Source organism: Callorhinus ursinus, unplaced genomic scaffold, assembly GCF_003265705.2.
Source record: "Callorhinus ursinus isolate GAN/ISIS: 27379988/994484 unplaced genomic scaffold, GSC_fseal_2.0 scaffold5, whole genome shotgun sequence".
Lineage (NCBI taxonomy): Eukaryota > Metazoa > Chordata > Mammalia > Carnivora > Otariidae > Callorhinus > Callorhinus ursinus.
Window position 1 is genome coordinate 74,610,947 of NW_027397067.1, and position 15,657 is coordinate 74,626,603.

A 15,657-nucleotide genomic window follows, 5' to 3' on the forward strand; every position below is an offset into this window, starting at 1 on the left:
TTCTACATTCTCTCTCTCTCTCTCTCTCTCTCTCTCTCACGGGCACATATGCTGTATTTTCCAGGTTTAAGAGGAAGCCATCTCAAGTAGCATGGGGTAGTGGGCATGGCCCTCCTTCCAGTGGGGGTTTAAAATAGTCTGATGACTGCTTAGCCCGGGTTTGCAACGGAACATTTCACACCCCCAGGAGGGACATGCCCAAGCTCCCCCCGCCACTGAGGAGGGAGCCCGGACGCTCTCCAGATGGAGGCCACGCTGACATCCCCACAACGGGCCTGTTCTTCAATTCATCAGCGCACAAAGGCATCCACCTCAATTAGCGTGATGCGCAGGCTAAGCAGGGCCAGGGGCCAGGCAGGACGCGCCGCACCGCCTCCGTCGTGACCAACGGGTGACAGACGATCCCACGTCGTCTGATTTAGCATGAAGGAACCACCTCCTGTCCAGGAGACAGTGTTAGTTTGTGCTGACAGGTGGCAGACCGGAGCTCCCTGCTCTGTGACCCCCAGTAAAAAGCCTTCACAAGAGTAGCGTGAGGCTGAAATTGGAGGAGGCCTGTGGATGGCCTGTGGTGGAGAGACACACGAAGGGACATGTGCCCCTTTTATAGGGAACAACTTCTGGAGAGGGCATTGACCTTCAGCGTAAAGCTCGATGACCTTGTACGCGCCAGGCACCTGTGTAGGGAAGTGCCAGGAAACGGGCACAGCCCAGTCTCGGCATTTTGGAAATAAATATCTCCTCCTTCCCCTTCCCTCAACGTACGTTACCCCTAGGTCCTAACTGACAGGGATGAGAAAAGACCTTTGAAATGTAGCACACTATTGGAAAACAGATGTTAACTAGGAAATCGCCCCAATTTATTGCTGCTTTTGCTGCAATTTTTTTCCACCAGGTATGTACCGAATATCGTTATCAACAACACAATGACCATTTATTAAGAATTTGCTTTGCCAAGAAGTTATAAAGACATGGTACCATCCTATAGCCCCATGCCCAGCTCCCGTTGTCTTAGTTGCTGCATTTTGAGAGACGCCCTCAGAGATTGCCAAACCTGAGGGTCAGTTCTGCTCCAAATCATGCCACTAACAAGTCACCTCCACAGGGCAAGTCAGTCTGCCTCCTGGAGCCTGATACTCCCCATCTGTAAAACCTCAGGGGTGGGTGACATTTGCTTTTTTATTTCTATGTGCTTTAAAGGTGAAGTCTCCTCCATTCCCAAGACCACTCAGGCCTGGCTCCCTCCAAATCCTCAGACACAGTTGGGACATTGCTAGCTTACATGGAGTCTCTATGCAATTAGAAAGAGGTGCACCTGCTGGGTGGATGCAGCTCCACAGTGCAGGGAACAGGTGATCTTTTCATAGGAAGAAAACTCCCACTTGCTTTGGATGGATACAGTCTTGCACCAGGGAACACATTTGGCCAGAAGAGAGTGGGTTGGCTTTGAGCCTCTGCTCATCTTCTTTGTGCAGTGCACAACCTACAGAACTGTAGATGGTGGCAGCCTAACAGGTTGTTGACATAGACCTTTGTCACTCCTGACTTAGCTGACTTCAGCCTCCCTGATGGGGCCTCCAGCATGGATCCCGCCCCCACTCCAGGCCGTGGACTGGATCCTTGGCATTTGAGGATTTTCCTTTCTTGGTTTTGACTCTTGCCAAACCCATTCAGAAGGTCTGAAGTAAAGGGATTAGTTTGGAGCAGTGGCCACTCAACCCAGGCATAGCCACTCCTTAGCTTGGTGACTGTGGTCCAGTTATGCTTTCCAAGTCTCTGTTTGCTCATCTGTAAAATGGGACAATGATGGGTGTCTCCCTGGGTGTATTGATTGGGAAGAGTAAACAGGGTCACTTGGGACGGCCACTGGACACATAGCAGGCGCTTGATAAGGGAGGCTGTTCCCAGGATGGTTCCCTGATCCAGATTCTTTTTAAAAGCGTAAAATTTATTCTTGGTGTGTGGGCCATAAAACATCGGCCATGGGTAGATTTGGCCTGTGGGTCACTAAGTATCGCATGAAGGAAGGCACAGGATGTGATGAGCGCTGGGTATTATATGCAACTGATGAATTATTGAGCTCCACATCTGAAACTAATGATGTACTGTATGTTGGCTAATTGAATTTAAATTAAAAAAATTAGTATCTGAAGGAATCATTTACCTTTTAATTTTTCAGTTATCCTTCACTGAATTTTATGCAGGAAAACATGATTGTGCGTGTGTGTGTTTGTGTTTTAAAAAATTGGAAGAGTCATGACATTTGTGGGGAGCCCTATCCCTCAATGACTGACTCTATAGTCAAAGTACAAGCTCCCTTTTATTGAGTGTCTGTATGTAACAGGCCAGGCACATCCAGTATTTGACATATATTTAATTCAACCTCCAGAGGTTGGGATCATTCCCATTTTATCCATGAGGCCAGGGAAACTCAGAGTGGGTAAGTAATTAACCCAGAGTCACCCAGCAAATCAGAGGCAGAGCCGGATCCTATCTCGGTTCTGTTTGCCCCTCGAGCCCTGGGTTTTCAGTGCTGTTCTCTCCCAACCCCTACCTTCCTTAGCTGATCCCTTGGGTCCCATCCTGGGTCCTGAGCTGCCAGATTTCCCTAGTCCCAACCCATCATGGAGAGGGATGGAAGATTCTGCTTAGCACCATCTGCATATATTCTGAGCCAGGTGCCTTTTGTCTCCTAGCAGTCTCTGAGTCCAGCAATGTTGGGAAAGAAGGTCCAAAAAGGACCACAGTCAAGTCCAGAAAATCCTCAAAGAAGAGACGACAGGAAGGACTCAGCCAGCGCTGGATCCTGAAATCGCCTAGAGAATGGAAGGTGGGACACAGCTGTCTTATCTCTGAGCCGAGGGCACAAGCCAAGGCCACCACGGGGGGGCCCCCTGGGGACTTCAAGGGCGAGACGTCCGGGTTGCTGCATAAGCTTCCAAGTGCTCTAGGATCAAGGCAGGTCAGAAATTGAAAGAAACCAAAGACAGTGGAAACAAGAGGGGCAGTTTTACATAATATACGTCAGCAATGGTAACGAGATAAGTGCATCACCAGAAATGTACTATTGATCTCATTGGGGGAGCAGAACATTTTGTCTTGCCAGAGGTTGTGAGGTCAGCCATTGGCTGATAAGCAAAGCAGTTATAAGCTTTTCTGGTCAGATGATATTTTTGAGACGTTTGGAGCTGTCTGTGGTCGGACCGGGAGGCGGAGCCTCATGGTGACGACTGCAGCTATCCTTATTGCTAATGGTGAAAATGCCTCTTGCAAGTCTGAAGCGATAGCCCTAGACAGATGTTTCCCGAACTCTTATGTACATACAGGTCGCCCAAGGGGCTTGTTAAAAATGCAGATTTTAATCCAGCAGGTCTGGGCAGGGCCTGAGACTCTGCATTTCTAAGCAGCTCCCAGGGGCTGCTGATGCTCCCAGTCAATGGACCACGCTCCAAGTAGCGAGCCCCCCTGCACCACATCTTACGCACAGCTGGCCCCGACTTTGAGTGACCTCCAGGAATCACGTAGGGTCGCTTTGCGAATCTGTTTATAGCTGAGTCATAACAGAAGGAGCCACCACACTAGGGAGCAGGATACAAGAGGCCAAATTTGGTCGCTTCCTTGTCTGTGGTGGGGTCTTTGGGCAAATTATTTTGGCTCTGACACTCTCCATATGAAGCTGGGAAATAAATATCCCACAGAAAGGCTGGAAGGAGTAAGTGAGGTAATGTGTGCAAAGAGGCTCAGCGCATGAGTGCATGTGTCTGAGTCTGAGATTATTCCCAAGGCCAGCCCCCGCTCCAAGTACCCTCGGGGCACCCCTGGGGGCCACAGACTGGAGCCCAAGAGTGCCTGTGGTGGGTGTCGGCTCCATGCTTGAGCGTTTGGAAAAGCACTGTCTTTTCCAACATCTGTTCTCACCCTGTCCCCAGCCTGGATGTCCCTCTTTTCCCTTCTTCCTCGCATGTCCCTCCCCTCCCTTGCTGTCAGCAGCCCCCACTTGCTTGCACCCCCCCTTCCTTGTTCTGTTTAAAGGTTTGAAGTCCCCCCCCCCCGTCAAGATGGGGCCTTTCAAAGCCCCTCCTGCTGCCCAGCCCCTCAGGCCCCTAGAACTAAGCCCCACTGGCCAGGCCAGCAGGATGGACAGGGAGGGAACTGCCACGGGGCCCCTACCCCTGACCTTGAACTTCATACAGTTTCGCTCACTGGCGGCTTCCTACTGCTTCCTGACCTGGTTCATTTTACCTCAAGTGCAAGCACCTTTCACTGCCCCTCCAAAGGCTGCCCGCGTGTAGCAGGAGGGACCCTGACTCCCTGCTAGAGGGCCAGGGCTTACCTATCAGTCCTGATGACACCACAAGCACCAGCCACAGAAGAAAACATAGAAACAGGACTTCTTCCAAATACAAAACGTCTGTGCATGAAGGAACATTATCATCAAAGTGAAAAGACAGCCCACAGAATGGGGGAAATATTTGCAAACCATATATCTGATAAGGGTCCAGTATCCAAAATACAGAAAGAATTTTTACAACATAATACACATGAAAGGACAAACAACTCAATTAGAAAACAAACAAAGGATATGAATAGATATTTCTCTAAAAAAGATACACAAATGGCAAAGGAGTGCATGAAAAGTCATGCTCAATGTCATCAGGCGTTTGGAAAATGCAAGTCAAAATCACAATGGAATACCACTTTACACCTGTCAGGATGATAATAAAAACTTAGAAGAAGGAAAGTAGCAGGTGTCCGCAAAGATGTAGAGAATCCGGAGTCCTTGGCCGTTGCTGCTGGGAATGGAAGATACTTTGGCCATTGTGGAAAGGAGTTTGGGAGATCCTCAAAAAGTGAAACATGGCATTGGTGTATGACCCAGCAATTTTGCTCTTTGGTATATGCTCAAAAGCAAGTATTCAACAATTCTTGTCCATGAATATGTATAGTGGCCTTAGTCACAAAAACCAAGTGGTGGAAACAACTTGGATGTCTGTCAGCGGATGAACGGATCAACAAATTGTGGCCGACGCATGCAATGGAGCCTCAGTCGGCCACAAAAAGGAATGAGGTTCTGACACCTGCTACAACATGGATGAATTTTAAAAACAGGAAGCTAAGCGAAAGTCTGATTCCATTTATGAGAAATATCTGGAACAGGTAAATCCATAATGACAGAACCCAGATTGGTGATTGCCAGGAACAAGGGGAGAAGAAGTAAGGAGTAACTGCTCACTGGGTGAGAGACTTTAGTTTGGGTGATAAAGATGTTTTGAAACTAGACAGAGGTGGTGGTTGCACAACACTGTGAATGTAGTAAATGTCATTGAATTGTACATTTTTTATTTACTTATTTGAGAGAGAGAGCGCACAGGCAGGGGCGAGGGCAGAGGGAGAGGGAGAAGCAGACTCTATGCTGAGCAGGGAGCCCGACATGGAGCTCGATGCCAGAACCCTGGGATCACGACCTGAGGCGAAGGCAGACTTTTAACCCACTGAGCTACCCAGGGGGCCCTGAATAGTACATTTTAAACAAAACCTTTACTTTCTATGTCACGTGAATTTCACCTCAATGGAAAAAAAGTATCAGAGGAACTAAAATATACCAATAAATGTTCCATCTTCCCTAAAACCGCCCCGAGAGTATCTAACTGTGTGACTCTGGGTGAGTCTCTGGGTGTCTCTGAGCCCATGTTCTCTCTCTATTGTAGAGAGTTCTCTCTCTATCTGTAGAAAGGGAAGGATGATGGCCTCCTAAGTGAACTGCTTTGGACAGTTAGATGAGAATGCATCTAATATTAGCTAACAGGAAATTTTTTTTAAATAAGAAAATAAAAAGACGTCCCATGCACATTTCATTTCAATCTGGTCAACCCTGGGTTTTTCCTCCGTTTCCTCTCTTAGAAAATCTGTCCTGCCAGCCACCTCGCACAAAGCCACTTAGTCACTCCCTCCCTGACATTTGTTAAGTTCTCCCCAGCTTGACGTCTTAGCTCTTTGTCATAAATCCCAGGAAGGAGGAGACCATGTCCATATTTACTCCTCTCGGCTTCTCAGTGCCTGGCCCAGCCCCAAACACACAGTAATGACACCAGCTGCCCTCTGCAGTGCTCCTAGTAAGCTGGCTTCTAGCCTAAGCACTTTACCCACGTGGTAAATTTTATTAAGTTCTTGCAGCACTTCTATGAAGTAAGGATTGCCATGCCCATTTTGCAGATGAAAAGGCAGGTGCAGGAGAGGGGTGGCATCTCCAAGGGCACACAGGTGCTGGGTGACAGGGCTGGGATGTGTGCAAAGATCTGTTCTGACTGGAGCACAGTGCTCCGTCCCTGGACTACATCCCATTCAAAAGACTTGCTGGACTGAGTTTGATTTGTTTCACGATTGGGCGTCAGCTTTGAGAGAATGTTGGCGGGAAAGAAACACAGGGGTCTGCCATGAAAAGGCGTTCCTCTGACAGTCAGGAGACTTGTACCTTGGTCCAAGCTTTGCCATTTTTCTCCCGGGGACTCTGTTTTCCCATCTGTTCAGTGGGAGGGCTGGATTGGTCCTCAGTTACTGTAATGCTCTGAGTTCCCGTAAGAGGCTCTTTATCAAAGAATGAGAACTTCTCTTGGAGCGCCTCGTATTTTCATCCAAGGAGAAATTGTAGAGAATCGTTGCACCATTTGAGAAATGAGGTCTATCTCGGGTTGACTTCCATGAGGTCACCTAACAGGTTATCAGACAAGAATATGACGAGATCCCTCTCCTGAAGGTGGGGGGGCTTCGCGGTGTGTCTGCCTCCACGCTCCGCCCAACACACCTAAGAGCTATGGATGGGACTCTGTCATCAGCTTCCCAGGACCTCTGCGGGGAGACCTATCACTCAGCTCATGGCTGAATCCCTCCGCAGGAGTTGCCCTTGGTCGAAGGGATCTGCCTCCCCCCAGGTCACATTCCCACCTCCAGGTTGCCTGCACCACACCACTAGCCTATGTGGGGACACAAAGCCAGGCCCCCCTCACCCCGTGGGGCCACCCAGCGCAGAGCTCCCAGAGGAGGGGGCTCAGCCAAGTCCTCTGCTGGGACCGCACCACAGTCCAGCTCCTGACTCTGCCCCATCCTGCTTCCTTTCTGCCCATGGAGTGGATGGGGCCACTGCCTGACGTACCTCCCGCACCCCACCTTTTCCTCAGAGCTTGTTTTCCCAGGAAACCTGAGCTGGGACAATGGCATCATGGTTGTTTGGCTTTTAGAGAAGAAATAGAGGGGCCAGGGAATGGCCTGACTTGCCCCAAGTCCCACCTTGTAAGTGCTCTATCCTCAGGCGGCTGGGCTGCTGGCTAGTTTAGGGGGAAAGGGGGACTGGGGTCTGTCCCCATGGCTGCCTGTCCTTCCATACACAGCCCGGTTCTCTCTCATGGGGCAGCAGCTCTGGCCTTCCTGGTGCTATGCCGAATATCCTTGACCATCTACTTTCTGACTTTTTCCAACTGCTCTGCATGCTGAAGCAACGTCAAGTTCCCCTACATGGGTGGTGATGTAATCCACGGGCCTCTGGCCCAGCCTCAAATTTCTCCAAAGCGCCTCTACTTCCCTCGGCCTCCAGGAGGCTGATGGCGAGGGTCGGTGTTTGCTGCAATTATAACTGAGCATGGACAAGGGGAAGCCTCTGGCATTTCCTGAGCACCTGCCACATGACATGTGTCATGGCACGTGAGCTCCGCCAACATCCCTGGTGGCAGGAACTGCACGTTCATGTGACAGCTGAGACAGTGGTGGCTCAGACGGGTGAGGTGACTTTCCCAACCTAACTTCTAAGAAGACCCAGATTTTCCTGGATCCCAAGCCTTACTTTTTAATCTGAGTTTGTGGTTAGGCAGGCTCAGCTGCGTGATTGGGCTAGGGGTGGGAAAGTGGCAGAATATGGGGACCTAGCCACACAGTGGATTGTTTGAGACACAGAGGGGGCTTCCTTGTCTCCTCCTTTTGCTGCCCCGCTGTAACGAGGCCTCACTTCCTGGGCTCCTCCCAGGCTGCCCTCTGCTCTGGCCAGGAAGCAGGGACGAGGGCACAGGGCTAATCCTTGCTCAGCTCACTCATATTTGGGCTGAGACACAACCCCCGCAGCTGGGAACACTGGGTGACAGGGCGATCTGAGCAGTGGGAGATCTGAAGTTGAGAGGAGGAGGGAACCCAGAAATCAGCAAGAGAGTGTCCACCCTTGTGCAGGGGACACTAAGGTGTAATGGGACAGGAAATCGGCCTCGTGCTTTTTCCAAACAAACTGGGTAAAAATACGTTGTTTTTATCAAAAAGGACAAACACCAGAGAAGAAATGAGTGCCCACTTGTGGAGATATGCACCACCCTCGGGGACATCTGGTGTGCCTCCCAGTCACGTTCTGACTCTTGTCTACCCCGCACTGGACCAGGGACCCGGAATGTTTGCATATTAGTTAGTCAGTGGCTCTCCAACATCTCTGTTCATTAAAATCATTTCGGGGGCTGGTACCCAGGCCCTACCCTGGACTCATTCAGCCCGAATCTGAGCATTCGTATTTTGTTTACTCTCCACGCGTGAGTCTGCCATGCAGCCGAACTTTGAGAACCACTGGCTTCCTATTGGTTGATTTTCATAGAAACCTTCCAAGGATAGGTTTTCTTCTTCTCATTTTGAGACGTCTGTCCGCCTCAAGCGCTGATGCCCTCATGGCCCTGCTTGCCTGTGGGGAGGCAGGTTTGGGGCACGTTGAGCACACTGGGGACACGGTGGCCAAGCGGCTGGAGAGGCGGAGTTGCCGCGGGGCAAGCAGAGAGATGGGCACGGTCGTGGTGGGCACCAGGCAGTCCCAGAGCCCCTGAACAGACCCGGCGGGCATCGTGCTGGCTGCAGGGGACATGCCGAGGGATGCAAGCTTGGCTTCTGCTTGAGGAGGTCATGGTTCACTTGCTTCAAATCTGAGCTCCTGGCTTGCACCTGGGAATTGGCTAGAAGTATCCATTGTTGGGCCCCAGCCCAAAGCTACTGAATTAGCATCCTGGGTCATGGGGTTCAGCAGTCTGTGGTTTGACAGCCCTCAGGGGGATCCTGATGCTTATTCCAGTCTGAGAGCTACTAGGCACGGTTTCTGACATGGGTTGTGGGAGACAAGTCTCCAGAGCATCAGTTTCCTTATTCATCGGATGGGGCAGATTATCCAAATTCCACAGGATGAAATCAGAGCATGCAGAATTACCCAGAGAGCAGTAACTACAACAACAACATGTTTAGAAATTTTTTTTTTTTTTTTTTTTTTTTTTTGTCACCAGACCCCTTGCTACATTCTTTTTCTAGATCATCTGAGTTAACCCTTCCACCAGGGCTACTGTCTGCCTCATTTTACAGGTGAGGAAATGAGGTGCACAGGCCCAAGGATGCTGCCTAGGGCAGTCCAGGTCCAGGGGCCCTGCACTGAGCCCCTACCTCCCACCACAGACACACGCCTGGCTCCACTGGAGAAAGTTGACACTGAGCCATAAGACCCACGAGAGGGTAAGGGCACTGAATCTCCTGGACCGCCACCTCCCCTCTCCTGGGAAAACAGAAAGAGAGAACAGGATGCTCTGTTTCCAAAGATTTCTATCCAATACGGGACATTTTTATATGGAAGACTGGTGTCTTGGAGCAAGACCAAGTGAGAGAGGGAAATGAGAGAAGCAGGTTGGAAGGGAGAGCTGAAGGTCTGGCACATCTTCATCGCTGGAAGAAAAACATGGAAGATTTAGGTAAAAGTGTATCAACGCTGTGCTCCAACAGGTATCAGAATGAACATATCGATGAAAGGCTCCTCAGAGGATAGGAACCACATCAGCAGAGGCAGCTGAGTCCTGAGGCGGAGCTGCATGTGGAGACAGACAGATGGGGGACGGGAGGGCTTGCCCTCTGCCGCTTGCTGCTGCGTGACCCTGCACCAGTGCCCTGGCCTCTCTGAGCATCCGTGTGAAGCATTTTTCAGGTGTTACCTTACTGAATTCTCGTAATTACTGGGACACAAACTCCACTTGCACTGATAGCCTGGCTCAAGCATCACTGGGGTGTGGGCATGCATGCGTGTGTGTTCCAGTTGGTGCAGCCACTGGTGGCATTTGGGAGGGAGAATTAGAGGTTATTCATTCTCACCACCCCATTTTCTATATGGGGAAAGGACTCGTAGAGAAGACACTCTGTAGTGTCTCCATGAGCAGGACAAGAATGTGCTGTTTGTGCTATTTTTGCACTGGCTAAGGGCAAGAGAAAAGGAGCCTGATTGGTTCAGATCTCATCCCACCACGTCCTAGCTGTGTGATCTTGGACAAGTGACTGACCCTCTCTGTGCTTCACCTAGTTAACAGAGCATAGCAGCGCCGAAGGATTGTGGTGGCTGCCAGGTAAACCACTGCATTTACACACCCAGGGACAGACACTGCAAATTCATAGGTAAGTACAGAATGCACCTGCAAATCCAAGCACATGAGGATGGCACATCACGGCCACGTGCTTGGAAAATAAAGTGGTCAGAAGCAGAGTCTTTGGAGTCAGACTGACACAGGTTCAAGGCCTCTGTCTGACCCCCCACCCCACCCCTTTTCCTCACCTGTGGGCCTCCCTGATTTATAAGTGGTTGAGATGATTAAAATGCAAGCTGCCCGTCGAGCTCTGACAGACAATTAGCCGGTGCTTCTTGCTGCTGCCCGATTCTTTGCAGAGAATGGCGTAGAAGGTGCTTGTTGTAGCCATTCTGAGGGACACACGTGGATTTCTTGCAGGCAAGGGAGGGGATGGACAGCTCTGTCACCTTAGCGTCATTTTTGTTCCTCTTGTGTGTGCATGTGTGTGTGTTGCTTTTTGCTCTGACATATATTTTAAAATCCACAAAACACAGCAATGATCGCTTTGTATGGGTCCTCATTCACTTCTGTTTGCCCTCGCCGGTGTCCTCACACCTCTGCGTTTCACCCTGGGACCGCCTGCCTCTTGTCCAGAGAGAGTGGTCGCTTTTTCCTGTTCCTTTCTGTTCTAGCTTGCCTGAAAAATGTCATTTTCATTTTTCAAAAGCGATTTCTGGGGCGCCTGGGGTGGCGCGGTCGGTTGAGCATCCTACTCTTGGTTCCTGCTCAGGTCGTGATCTCAGGGTCTTGAGATGGGCTCTGCACTCAGCATGGAGTCTGCTCAAGATTCTCTCTCCCCTGCCCCTCCTCCTCCTCCTCTCTCTCTCTCTCTCAAATAAATAAATAAACAAATAAATAATTCTTTGTAAAAAGCGATTTCTACTGCCTATGTGGAATTCTATTTGGTGTTTTCTTTTGCAATTTAAGGGTGTCATTCCATTGTCTTCTGGCTTGCATCCTTTTTTCTGAAAGGTCAGCTGTCAGCCATACTGTTGTTCCTTTGAAAGAAATGTTTGTCCTTCCTTCCTTCCTTCCTTCCTTCCTTCCTTCCTTCCTTCCTTCCATTCTTCCCTTTTCCCTCCCTTCCTCCTTCCCACCTTTCTTTCCCTCTTTCTTCCCTTCCCTCTTTCCTTAAACAATAAAGTATCATGAATATATAGAAAAATGCATTCAGCATACATACACATGCGTATGACTGGGTGAACTCTAGCAAATTGAATGAACCTTCATCCACCGCATCTGCAAACAGATAAAGAAGAAGATCATATAGTCAACTCACCCAGAAGCTTTCTTGTCCTGTCACTTCCACTAACTACTCTCCAACAAGGGCTCAACTCTCACTTCTAATACTACCACTGTGGCTTAGTGTTTTTTTTCTGTTTCTGGACTTTATATAGATGGAATCATGCATACTCATGCATGCTCTTGTCTCTGGCTTCCTTTTCAACGTGATGTTGGTGAGACTCATCCATGCTGTCACGTGTAGTCATAGAGGCTGTATTCTCAGCGCTGTGTAGTATTGCATGGGAGGAAGATGCCACAATTAATTTACCTCTTCATTCTACAGTGCTTGAGATCTAGGTGAGTCCCAGTGATAAGCAGTGTTTCTGTGGGAATTCTAGCACATGTCTGGGTAAACATATCCAGGGGTGGAATTACCCAGGCAAAAATAAGCCTATCTTCAGCTTTTGTAGATGTTGCCAAACTGACCTAGAGGTCCAACTGCTCCATATCTTCCGGACCTGTAGTAACTTTGTCTTCTACATCATAGCCATTCCAGAGGGTGCACCATGTTTTGAGCCCAGCATTGATACCCTTATTGTGAACTGACCACACAGCCAGCTCACAGGCCATTGCAGACGAAACCAGAGAGGTGAGGACATAAGCAGAAGCAAGAAGGAGGCACCTAACAGTTATAGATCCTGAGGTGAGATAGATCATTATTATTTCCATTTTACAGATGAAGAAAATGAAGCCCAGAATGCTGAACTAACTTCTCTAAGGACACACAGCTAGCAGAAGACAGAAATTGGATTTGACTGAGATTTGTCTGACTCCTGGTCCCCAGTCATACCAGGATGGACATTTGGATGTTCTCTTCAACTTTGGGGGTCACCTGAATTCCCCCGCCTGCCTTTATGATCTTAGCTCTGGACCTCCCTTTTCTGCACAACACTCTCTATGAAGGCGAGTGAGTAACTGGAATGTGGTTTTCTATTTGTTCTTATTCTGATTCAAAGACCAGTCGACTGAGGCTCAGAGAGATGAAGTGACTTCCCTGGGTTCTGGAAGCTAACAGGTGGTCAAGCAGACTCCTGGCCTGATAAAGTGCCTGCCACCCCACCTCACTACCTCTGTGGTCTCCAAGACAGTGCTGAGAAAAGGAGAAGACACATTTCTGTTTTGTTTTCTTGGCATGAAATCACGTTTGCATTGTGCCATAAGGTGAAAACTGTTTCTAAGTGGTGTGTCGGTGAGCATGTGCACACGCGTATGCACACAAATCCTCATGCAGGCTCACAGGAAGGGGTTTAACAATGCCCCTGTCTTGAGGGTGAATAGTCTAAGTATTGAAGAATAAAAGTTTTCATTGCTCAAAGTGCTGCCTGGGATTCCTGGAATATGAGGAAATGTGTTTACAGTTTAGTCCTAGGTCATGGATATGACCCAGAAATAAGGGCAAGCAGGGCAAGCAGAGGCACCTGGCTTGTGATGGGTCACATCTATCCATCAAACATTTACTGAGCACCTAATCTTCACCAGGCATTGAGCAGGGTGCAGGGGTATGAAGGCGAGCAAGACATAGTCTTGGTCTTCACAGAGATTTGGAGAAACAAACATCAGTACTCGTGCTGACCACTCTGTGTGAGGAGTGCTTTGATTGTACATGCAAGGTGGGGACTCCACAAGGACAGGGTCTAGCCTTTCCCATCCCCACTGTGTCCCTCATACCTGGTACAGTTGCAGGCATGCAGTAGGCCCTTGTGGACATGCCATATGTTGAGCGTGAGGCTGGGACTGACTTTACTCAAGAAATCACGGAAGTAGAAGTTATCTACTATTAGAAGCCGGGTACCTATGCACTTACTCATTCATTATTCATTCTTCATCACCTCGGGTATTAACTGAGCCATTTGCTCTTATGATGGTCATAGTACAGGAGGAAGGGAGGATGAATAACAGCTAAATTGCAACATATTTGGAACATACTGCACCAAGGTCAAAGTTGTGTGGGGCTCCAGAAGAGGAAGGGCCAGATAGAGCAAGGGAGGTCTCATGGTTTCCCAGAAAAGGTAACACTTGAACTGGCCTTTAAGTGCAAATGGAAGTTTCCAGAGGTGCAAAGGGGATGCAGTGAGGACGTTTGCAAGAATGTGAGGCCATTACTAGGGAACTTCCCAAATCCTGAAGACCCTGATGTTAGTAGAACTGACAACATGTTACAGTGCAACCATGTGTATGGATGTGCTTTATAAACCGTGAAGCACCCTGTGAATGACCCTGGGAAGACTAAGCAGAGGAACAGTAACTTGAATGTTGGTACATTTTGGCGCTACAAGTCCACAGGAGGTGTTGGCTTTGGGTGGACACAGTATCACTCTTGACACCACCGTCGTACACAGAGCTTTGGTTAACAATATTTCTAGTGGTGCACTTGAGAGTCATGAGGACTTTGGGACTCCATAGTAATTGGGTTTCGTACTCATTCTTGTACTGATTTATTCATTCATTCGTACGTAGTAGTGGATCTCTTTCTTCATAGGAGCTTCACGGAGACTTCATACGTAGACCAACCAAAGTGGAATTACTTTGGTGGAAGGTAGAAGGGGGAACCTGGTCAGGACCCCACCCACTTCATCTTCCTGGAGCCCCACTGCAGCCTCCGTGGTGCTTCAGGATTTCCAGGGAACTCAGTTGGAAAATGCCCCCTGGAACGTAGAAAGTAAGACCCAAAGAGAGCAAGTGACTTGTCTATTAGCTGAGCAAGACTCTTCCCTTGAAAGCACTCAGGAGACCCAGCCTCACCACAGGCAAGGACAGAAACCGTAGCCCTGAGAGGTCACTTTATCAGGCCCCTCCAGCCCTCACTTAGGATGCCAGACCTGCCCTGGACGCTCGCTCCCTGACTGCCATCCCTGCTCAGATACAATCGGCAGAAAGGGGACAGGTATAGGGAACAGGGCAATGAGCCTTTAACCCTGCTCCTGTTCTGTATTAATCACACAAACTTGGGAAGCATATTTGCCTCTCTGAGGCTTAGTTTTCTCATCTGTAAAATGGAAGCATATTGAGAGGATTCAATAAAACATGCATCAAGCACAGATCCCATGGCTGGCACAGAGCCGGTCTTCGATAAAGTGGGCCTTTGGTAAATGCTATTTCTTTCTCCCTCATTGCACCACAATTTTTATTAGAGATATTTTCACTTGACCCTGCCGTTTTGGGCTTGTCAAAAGATAATTAGTCATAGGCCTCTCTGTGGCTACAGAGCAACATTTTTCTTTCTCAAACCGCCAACCTTTAAAGAGAGTCACCCTTTTAAATGGACCAAAATGACTCTGTGGCTGCTACCCTTCTCTCTGGCCTCCAGATTCTGTGAGGGGAGGGTTTGAAACCACCTGGAACAAGAATAAAAATATGGACCAGGAACAAGCAGCAGAAAGGCTCCCAGCAAACCCCTTGCCCTTTCAGCTGGAACTGTGTTCTGGAAGGACAAGTGAGCCTGGAGAACAATACACAGTTTTTTTATTGGTCAAGAACTGGTAGAGCAGGAATGGAAGGTTTTAGGAACTCTAAAGAGACTCTGGGTTAACAGTTTGGTTTTGTCCTGCTCGTGACCCATCGCTGAAAACCCACTCTGAGCCAACTCCGGTCTGAACATGAGGAGTCAGAACTAGATGAGAACCATGTTTTCCAAAGAAAGCAGGGATTGCCTACTAAAGATACGGATGCTGGCACCCCAGCCCAGAGGCCCTGGTGGCAGGGCCTGAGGGCATTTAGAAAAGCTGTGTGGAATTCAAAGTCATTGCTAATGGGAGGGACAGGCAAGTAGGGAGGTATGGCTACAGGCCGGGGGCCCTGCCTACCATCATCATGGCCCTCAGGGAGGTGCCCTGTGGGGTGATGCCAAGCTGAGTCTTGAAGGTCAAGGAGGAACTGGCAAGTGAAGTGTGAGCCTGTGACGAGTGGAGGCAGAGAGTTCTTAGAAGAAGAAGAAGAGCAGGTGTGGAGAGAGGCAGCTCAGCATGGCCTTGTGTGGGGCTTGTGA

The 15,657-nt window shown here is 49.1% G+C and overlaps 1 long non-coding RNA gene across 2 annotated transcripts in view; it reads left to right on the top strand.

Moving 5' to 3' along the window:
* Window positions 1–13,424, top strand: part of LOC141372852 (uncharacterized) — a 28,898-nt gene extending 15,474 nt beyond the window's left edge. The window contains exons 2-4 of one of the 2 annotated variants that reach the window (XR_012378355.1): window positions 2,697–2,830; window positions 12,160–12,261; window positions 12,349–13,424. This is a non-coding gene — a long non-coding RNA (uncharacterized lncRNA). The remainder of the gene's footprint in view (window positions 1–2,696; window positions 2,831–12,159; window positions 12,262–12,348) is intronic. The other variant, XR_012378356.1, reaches the window with a different exon arrangement.
* Window positions 13,425–15,657: the final 2,233 nt, after the last annotated feature.